This window comes from Lissotriton vulgaris, chromosome 3_1, assembly GCF_964263255.1.
Source record: "Lissotriton vulgaris chromosome 3_1, aLisVul1.2, whole genome shotgun sequence".
Lineage (NCBI taxonomy): Eukaryota > Metazoa > Chordata > Amphibia > Caudata > Salamandridae > Lissotriton > Lissotriton vulgaris.
In genome coordinates this window covers 206,770,600-206,780,616 of record NC_141689.1, presented here as the reverse complement: position 1 = coordinate 206,780,616, position 10,017 = coordinate 206,770,600, and positions in this window count along the sequence as shown.

Genomic DNA, 10,017 nt, shown 5'->3' with positions numbered 1-10,017 from the left:
ATGGATGCAGGTCCCGGGGACCCCACTCTTCCATTCCTTGACTTTGGTTTTGTGTATTATGTGAATCAGGTGTATTGGTTCAATAGGTTACATTAAACAGAAACAAAACTATAACTTTCAGAATTAATTGATATGTTAAATCAAATCCAAGTACTGGAACAATTTTCACTGAGTGACGTTGACTCATCTGGTCAACCGTGTACTGCTGGTTAATTTTTGATATGGTACTAAAGTTGCTCCTGAGTATTAATATGTGCTATGTGTGGAGGAGATGCTTGTTATGGAAGAAGGAGTTACTTGATAAATGTTTTCATAATATATGGGAGGAAGGGCCCTATGATCAAAATGTGATCTTGCAACTGTTTGAATGAGGTCCTAATGTGCGCAGTGTAAAGGAGAAGGCTGACAAAGAATAAGGAAACATGATAATATCATTAGCTAGGGCATTTTATGAGTAAAAGCAGATCTCAGGTAGCATGATTCTCGGAATAGGTTGGACTTAATGCAAAGAATTATGTCACGGAAAAGAGGTGCCAGAACTATAACACAGTGAATTTGTTAGTAAGGCTAAGATTGCATTTGTACTTAATAGTGTCTGCTCCAAATATAATTCCCACAATGCCTCAGTGTGGAGTAAGGAAAACAACTTTTCCTTAGGGGGCATGATTTTGAGGGGACAGAGAGACCAAAAACCTCCTTTTTTGAGAACCTGAGTTATTTTCTTTGAGGAATATTTGAGGCTGGTACTCAAAAGCTGCTGCATGTTATGAGTGGCAAATGATTTGTGTAGTTTGAGGGGAATGTTTTCTTGTGGGAGCTGCAAGCTTTGATTAGAAGATTTGGAGCAAGTGTGTGTTGAAGGACTCATATGTCAATGTTGATTGGCATGCCTGCCTTTAAAAACCCTATCCGACAATTCTGGCTTCCTTTACGAGGGATCCCTTCTTCCCCACTGTGACGTTAGACAACTCTAAATACGGTGTATGAATATCTGCCGTACCAGTGTTGAGGGAGCATTGTCCGATGATGGAGGACAGAAGAACATCTGACGGTTATTCAAAACACTAGACATGGCAGTCATTTGACAGCCAGTCTGACAGATGGATCTGTTTCTCCATGATGGGGCAATGACAGTCTGTCTGTCGGACTCCAAATCTGTCCCAGTGTCTTCTCTACTATGCGGAGTGTGCTTAGAATAGAGATCAGCATCAAACATTCTTGCATGTAGAAACCTCTATGCAAAAATTCCTCTTGACATTTCACTCACAAGCAGCCAAGCCCCATATAGCTTTTGAATTGAGTTAGCTACATAGTTTATGATCCTGTGCTCTTTCCTCTAACTCAAACATGAACACTCATATCCATCCTTAGTCCTGGTCTCCTGATTAAAAATAAAAATCAATAAAAGGATTTGAAGCAACTGCATGACTTTGTTTTACTGTCTGCAAATAGAAGAGTCCTAGTTCACTTTCCATATCTGTAAATATTTTGAACTATACCAGTGGATGCACATACATGTATATGGTATAGTCAATGACTCCAGGGTGTATTCACAAGAACGTGTGCTAAACATCACCAGAAAATGCAAACACAACTTTATACATCGCAGCCTATTGTGAAAAAATAACCCTGTGTCAATGTGGAATTCACAAGAAGGTGATAAGCAGTGCCAGGCCTGCAATACAAACATGGCAGGTGGGAAAATCACTGTAAAAGTAGAAAAAATACTCAAACACAAACTGACTAACACCCAAGCACCATGGAGGCAGCAGGAGCAGGTGCAGAGGATGAGCGCAACCCCACAAGCACCCCAAACGACCAGCCTGGGAACCCGGGGACAGGGACGGGCATGAACAAGAAGTAGAGGAAGACGAAGTTTAGTCCGCAGGAAAACAGGATCCTGGCCATGGAGGTGATAGAACACCATCAACAACTGTTCGTCACCTCTAATGTGTCATTGGGCACCAAAAATGCGATATGGCTGTACATCGTGGACAAGGTGAATGCCATCGGAGAGTACAAGAGGTCAATAGATGAGGCCAAGAGGCTATGGATTGACATCAAGCGCAAGACCAAGGAGAAACTTGCAGCCAACCAGAAGGCAGCAATGCAGACGGGAGGTTGGAGCCCAGCACCACAGCTCGTGCTGGATGACATGGAGAAGCTGGTGTTGACAGTCATCTATGTGGAGACTGTGGCCGGAGTCGGGGGACCGGACACTGCTCGAAATGACACAACACAACCGCAACAGGGTGAGTGACCACCAGGTACTGGGGGGACGGGTGGAGATGGCCAAAATGGCATGTAGTGTAGTTCCTATTTTCCCTATAGGCCCTGCGCATTGGAATAACATAAACAGTAGTATAGACGTAGAAGTGCGGTCTTCCAGGTCCCTACTGACTATGCTAAACTTAATTGGGTTTGTTACCAACTAGCTCAGAGGTCACTGGAAACTTTCTTGACTGAATAGGAAGTGATCAGCTTCCCTGGTACAGACAAGAAGGGATTCAGTTTTCCAACAACCGCATAAACATGACAACTTTGCTCCTTAGAATAAGAGTCAATCTCTAGAGTCGTGTGAAACAATAGACAGTTATTTTACTCAGTCAGTTGTGCAGATTACTTTCACCAAGATGCAGAGAATAGAGAGACGGGCGTTTTCAATAAAAAGGTTTTATTTATTGAACAGTCTTTCTTCTCATGCAAGAGAAATGAATTGCCACAATTGCAAGACTTGTTATTATAAAAAGTGCGTACAGTAAAATGAGGATTGCAAAATAATACTGTAAAAGCATTGATATGGTTTCTTAGCCATACAATGGTTAAAATGAATATTTATGCAGAAATTGGAACCACCATCCTCAAGTCAGGAGCAAGCTATTCATACATACTTGAAGCTTTTGGCAGTTTTGCGGCTTTTATCCGTTTGTGGACCTCCTTACTAATCATTGAACCAACAAGCCAAGCAGTGATTGCTATAACGTTTGCCAATTACCTGGTACAACCTGCTTTTACCTCCTGTGAACCTCCTTATGTTGCTTCTCGTCTTATTGCAGCAGCCTGTGTCTGTCTTTTGACATTTATAAATTGTGCATATGTTAAATGGGGAACAAGGGCACAGGATGTATTTACGTATGCCAAAGTCATTGCACTTATTGCCATCATTATAACTGGAATTGTAAAACTCTGCCAGGAATGCTTGCGGTTGTGCACCTGTTTGTTCGTTTATGCTGTGCGCCCTGATGAAGGTGTGGCCTGTATACCGGCCGAGCACCGAAACGCGCTTTCGCTGAGAGGAGTTTGCTTTGCTTTCACTGCCCAAATCCTGCCTGTGCTACTGGAGTAGCAGTTACCTAAATTTCATTTGGAGTCATCAGCCGGTGTATGGAGTCAACAGCGCGAGGCCGCAGAGGAGGTGAGAGGCGCGGCCCCGGGACTGCGAGGAGCAGCTTCTACCATCCTCAGCTGTGTCCTCTTCCCTGGCGAGCCGCGCCCCCTCCCAGTGCCCGCCCCCACCGAAGAGTTCTTTACTCCTCGCGGCCCCCGCTTCGCGGGAGCCGCTCGCTGAGAGGAGTTTGCTTTGCTTTCACTGCCCAAATCCTGCCTGTGCTACTGGAGTAGCAGTTACCTAAATTTCATTTGGAGTCATCAGCCGGTGTACGGAGTCAACAGCGCGAGGCCGCAGAGGAGGTGAGAGGCGCGGCCCCGGGACTGCGAGGAGCAGCTTCTACCATCCTCAGCTGTGTCCTCTTCCCTGGCGAGCCGCGCCCCCTCCCAGTGCCACGCCCCGTCTATACCTGGGAGTACTTTAGCAGCAACAGAGACGCGCAGCGCGGGACGCGCGCGGGGCTGAGCGCGGAGCTAAGCCCGGGCCAAGGGCGGGCCCGTTGTTGCCCGGTCGTGCCCGGTAGAGACCGGACCGGGCCATCCCTCTAAGAACGACGACCCAGCAACAAACAAGCATGCCGCCGAAAACTAGAAGCGCCTCCAAACCCAAATCCAAGCACGCACAGGAGGTAGCACAAGTTACAGGTCCTATTGACCTATTCCTATCACGGGTCAACGAAACAATAAACCAAAGTATAGCTATAATAGAAAAGAGAGTCTCAATGGACCTCATGACCGCAAATGCCAAGCGCTCATCACTCGGCGCCATAGCGAGCGCGGCATCCCCAATCAACTTGACTTCCCAAAACAGCTCACTCCCAGCGTCTCTACTAACGACAGAACTAAACACCGTTCCTTCAGTGGTTGACCTGTCAGTCACGCACTCTGAGTCGGACCCCTCGCTAACATCAGAAGACCTGGAAGCAACTCCCGATTTAGAGGGATGCCAAACCCAAGGAAACACCGAAACCATCGAAAATTTGCCCCAGCTTAGTGAGAGGGACGGGATAACATCTGAGACCTGCCCAACACTCAGTGGAAAAACACACAGTTCATCCACGATCCATTTAAATTCCCCATCCTCCAACACCACACTGTATATTCCCGATTCTATCCTTCCACATAAGGCAATTTCCAACAGTAATACATCAGAGCAATGTAAGACCTGTAGAATCACATCACAAGTGCTCACCACCACCAAAGATTTACTGTATCAATACTTAAAACCAATCCAGCTGAGCATCAGAAACCTTGAAGCTCAACTGACAATAATATCGGCTACCCTCCTAGACACAAACACTAGGATAGATGTAAAGGGTCAGCGAACCATCTCACACCAACCCAAAAAAGCAAACCAAAAACACACACAGAAGGCAGTCAATATCCCAAACGCAATACCTATAGTACAGAAGAACTTCCACCGTCCACCACACCCAAACTAGCTGTAAGCATGTCCCTTCCCCAGCAAGAGAAATCAGCGCAATATAAAGCACAGCAAGCAGCCAGTACAGGCAAGGTCACCGCACATACCCCATGTCCAACGCAAAACGCAGATTCCAGTAGAGCCCCTCCAGAGAAACCCGATCCTCAGCCCGCAAAACCACCACCTTCCCAAAAAGCATCAAAAAATCCTTCGGAAGCAACCCCGAAAAAATTTCCCATAGTTAGACGCCCAGCCCATCTGCCTCCCGAAGCTACGCCCTTTACAATAGTTCTAACAGGAGTACCTGAGCTAGTAGAGGACATCCCAGAAACTGCATGGTCACTTAAAAACAAGGCCATGCAGTGGCTCAGTATAAACAGACCTCTTGAATCTCATCTATCGGGAGGGATCACGTCAGCACGTAGGGTAGCTTGGATAGGAAAGACAAAGAAAACAATACGCGGCGACTGCATTATTGTAACATGCAGGGATCCCGCAACGGTAGACCACATCTGCGCCTGGCCACAACTTGAGAAAAAAGGGGGAATAGATGCCCGACACCTTTCTTTCTTCTACCCCCCAGCCAAACAACACCACAACTTCCCACCCTGGGAATGGCACCATCACCCCAAAGCCCAGCGTAACCAGGACCCATGGCGTCAAACACCATGGAGCCAGAGGGATTACACATTCGAGTACCTAGACAGGGGGGGGCCAAGAGACAGGTACGTCGATGGCCAGGTCCCATACTGGCAGGACAGACCTTATTCGGCATATGAAGGCTGGCAGGGTTTCCCGACCCAAAACCGATTTGAGTGCCTCGATATGGTCGATTGACCATTCACGGTCGAACCCAGTTACCATACAGCAGCAGATGCCTCACATCACTCTGTCTCTGACAAACATCTGATAGTTCCACCAAATTTGCACGATACCTCAGAGACACCAAAGACCCATTTAAACAACCCTCTGACCCGCACTCCCCCCGTAGAACTGGCCACGAGAGGAAGACCACCCAACGAACAACTGCCAACCGCAGAAATCCCTATCAACCCTAATACAGCATCCGTTACCTCGATAGACAAAGAGGCCACGAGTATAGGCATAGTCTTCTGGAATGTCGCAGGCCTAACTGGAAAAATAGCATGCCCTCAATGGCTGGAAGTAGTAGGCAGCTACCAAATCTTGTGCCTACAAGAGACTTGGCGTACATCCCCTCTCCATCTAGTGGGATACAAGACATTTTTTACTAAAGCAACGCCAAGCCCAATGGGAAGATCAAAAGGCGGGCTCATGATCTACCTTTCAAACACCATAGCAGCCACCGTAAAGTTAACAAAAGAAACACCCTTTTTCCAAATTATTCAAATTACCCACCAGACCACAGCAACGAAAAATATATTCATACTCATAAACTATTACAATAACACAGGTACTCAGGACTGCTGTACCTACTTAGACGAAATGGTGACCCACATATCTACATTACAAAGCACGAACTCAAACGCGACAATGAAACTCATTTGGGGAGGCGATTTCAACCACCCACTATGTCCAAGCCACAAAAGCGGAATCTGTGGCCTGCAATCGGAATCCGGAAACCCCATCCCTCACTTTGTACACACTCAAAGTGGAAATAAGTTCAACGAACTCATATTCACTCTGGACCTTGACTTCGTAAACGAACTAGTCGTCCCGCCCCAGGAATTCCTACCCACCTTCCATGGGCGAGGTTGTATGTCTACCATTGACTTCATTTTAGCCTCTAACACTTGTAAAGGATCGCTAAACAACTACAAAGTAGGGTCCAGCCCGATCAGCGACCACTATCCCCTAAGTGCAGAGATCATCATAGAAGAAGTAGGCTCTCACAAAACAAAAACCAGCCCTCTTGACCAAGAATCTCTAGTAATAAAGAAGAAGAATGGATACGACATCAAATGGGCGAAAGTCGACCCCGAAGTCATCTCACAAAGGATACTTGAAAAAACGTATCCCTGGCAAAGGGACTGCTTGTCCGCAGAGGCCTCCCCCGCACAAATTATTGCCTCTTTTCACAACATCCAAGGGGCAATAAGAGACGAATTATTTAAGGACACGGCAAATAAACCAAAACCCCAAACAAAGAGATGGTTCAACTCAGATTGCAGAAAGGCCCTCACATCCTTAAAAGAAGCCCTTCGACAAAAACCGAGAGACGTTCAATTAATCTCAGTCCGAAGAAAAACGTACAATAACGCCAGGAAAAACCGAAGGCACCAGATAAAGAAAGATCTATGGTCCCAATTGCATGAGAGTGCATTAAAAAAGGACAGCATCACCTTTTGGCAGGTTATTAGATCACCCTTTTTAGACAATAACACCGATTCACATCATCTTGATGTAGCTATAACTGAGAACGACTGGGTCCACCATTTTACAAAAATCTTCGGCCCGACAATAGACATTTCCCAAAAAGATGGCGAGGACGAAGCAGAGAACAGTTTTCTCCCTATCGATCTATGCTTCACTGTCAACGAGGTCAGAAAAGCAATTAAAGCATCAAAAACTGGCAAGGCTCCCGGCCCTGATGGGGTACCCATGGACCTGTTCTTACATAACAGCGAATATTGGTCACTAATAATAACTCGGGTAATGACCGCAGTCACCAAAATCGGTCTCCTCCCATCATGGTCATCATCCACCCTCGTGCCAATATTTAAGAAAGGGGACCGAAACGATCCCGCGTGCTACCGGCCGATCTCCCTTCTGGACTCCACAGGTAAAATTGCAGGTCGATTACTCCTGGACCGATTACAATCTTGGGCCCAGGAAAATAACATCCTTACAGACCTGCAATATGGCTTCCAGAAGGGGCTCGGAACGGTGGAGCAGGCCTTAAACCTTACCCTTCTGGCCGGAAAGTACACACGCGCAAAAGAAGGAAAAATCTACCTGGTATATGTAGATCTAAGCTCGGCCTTTGATTGTGTTCAGCACGCAAAGATGTGGGATACCATGACCAATCTCGGAGTAGATCCATCTATATTGGCCTTTCTTCGGGGTCTATACACCAACGCAGAAGGCCGAGTGCGTTTTGGCATTGGTGGCGAACTATCACGTCCCTTCAAAATCACAAGAGGAGTAAGGCAAGGGTGCGTGCTGGCTCCCTTCCTATTCAATCTATATACCAACGGGATCGAAAAAGCCATGTTGGCAGGGAGCCAGGATCTTCCACAGATAGCACGCCGCCCCATACCCATCCTCCTCTACGCCGACGATTCGGTCATCCTGGCCCGAACAGCCAACCAACTCCAGCGTCAGCTGAACAAATATGTGACATTCATGGACTCCCTGGGTCTAAAAGTAAATACAAAGAAAACATTTACAATGATCATAGGCCCCAAACACGGAACTCTAAAACCCATACACATAAACAATACCAAGTTGGAAAAAACATCAGTATATCCTTATCTGGGTATACTCGTAGACGACTCAATGACATGGCGCAAAGCCATCGAAGCCAGAAACCTCAACTTTTGTCGAGCAACATCAGCACTATGTGCCTTTTCCAGGAAACTTGGCAAACCAGCTCCCTCGGAACTGCTAACGCTGTATTATGCAAAATGCCACAGTGTGGCTAGCTATGGAGCAGGCATCTGGGGCCATGGAAACATCAACCAACTACAGGTAACGGAGAACGCCTTCATCAAGTACGTTCTGGCTCTTCCCCAAAGCTCTCCGATTCTAGCATCACATCGGGAGCTAGGGATGGAATTTGTGACAGACACCCTACGCTGCCAGCCCCTCATCCTATGGCACCGCATATGGTGCAACCCAGAAAGCCACATAACGCGTTCTCTCATTACCGATTGCCTCAGCCTTGTCCACTGGAGAAAAATACCCTGGCTCAATTACATCTCTAAATTCTTCCAAGATCTCGATCGGGAGCAATACTTCTTAGACCCACCTTCAATAGAGGATATTTCAAAGAAACAACTCAAAGAACTATGTATGGGTCATCTGAGAGAACTTCGCAATCAGGCAGAGATCGTAAAAGCGCAAAACGGGAAGATCTGCCCATTGCAATCAGAGAAACTGACACAGCCCTACTTGACGTTCTTTCTTTCGAACTATGAAAAATACCTATTGACAAGGCTCCGATTCGATCTCTTCTTTCGCTTGGTTTCATTCCCGGAACAGCATAACTGGTCTCGGGACATGACCTGTTGTCCGTGTGATGGAGTCTCTAAACAATCCACGGTCCATGTCACACTGTTCTGCAAATTCTATAGAGAAGCCAGGAAAAAATGGATCCTTCCTCTCCTTCGTTCAAGTGGCCTTAGAACCACGTACCCTGCTCTTGCCTATCTTCAGTCACCGGTAAACCCGCATGAAGCTAAAATGACAGTGACTTTCTTAAAAAAAGTACTAAAAACTCGCAAGGGCATTGTTTTATAAACCGCAATATGTGTATTTTTGTATAACCTGATGATTTTTTATAAATTTGTACTTTTTATGATTATGCAAATTTTTATAATCGAATAAAAGTTTATGAAATGAAATGAATAAAATATATACATTCATATATACATTTAGCTAATGTACTCAACTGGTGCTTCTAACTACGCCTACCCCAGTGTACCTGACCTAAGCCTAATACTTGGGAGGGAGTAAGTAAGTAGCAGTTTTAGTTAAGTTGGTTTTGCCAAGGTTTGCTTCAAGAATTCTCTCTAAGGGTTTAGTCAACACCATACCTCTGAAATAGAATGTTGGAGGACTTGTATCTCCTTCCAGGACTCGATATCCCAGTCACTCGCAAGAGTAGGCTGGAAACGCCGGAGCTGGATTTTCTCGGCAAGAGAAAAGGCAGCGTCTCTCTCAGCGCGTCAAGGAGGAGGAGGGGCAGCGTCCGTGGGCAGCTTGAATCTGCTGGGCTCTGAAGGGGACAGCTGTTCTGCTCCTGTATTCACCACACCATCGCTATCATCGATGTCGTCGAGGCAGCGTTTGCTTAAGGCAACGTTGGTAATATATATACCTGAAAGGTGCCTTGTTTGACATAAGTTTTTGGACATAAGACGTCAATAAAGATGTCACTAGGAAGTGATCGTCTCTCAGTGCTCATTAGAGTTCTATTACTAATCAAAACATAGCAAGCGGGGCTTTCCCAGGTTGCTGAGTTTTATCTTGTTGAAGAACTCGGAGTGTAATCTAGGAATCTAAGA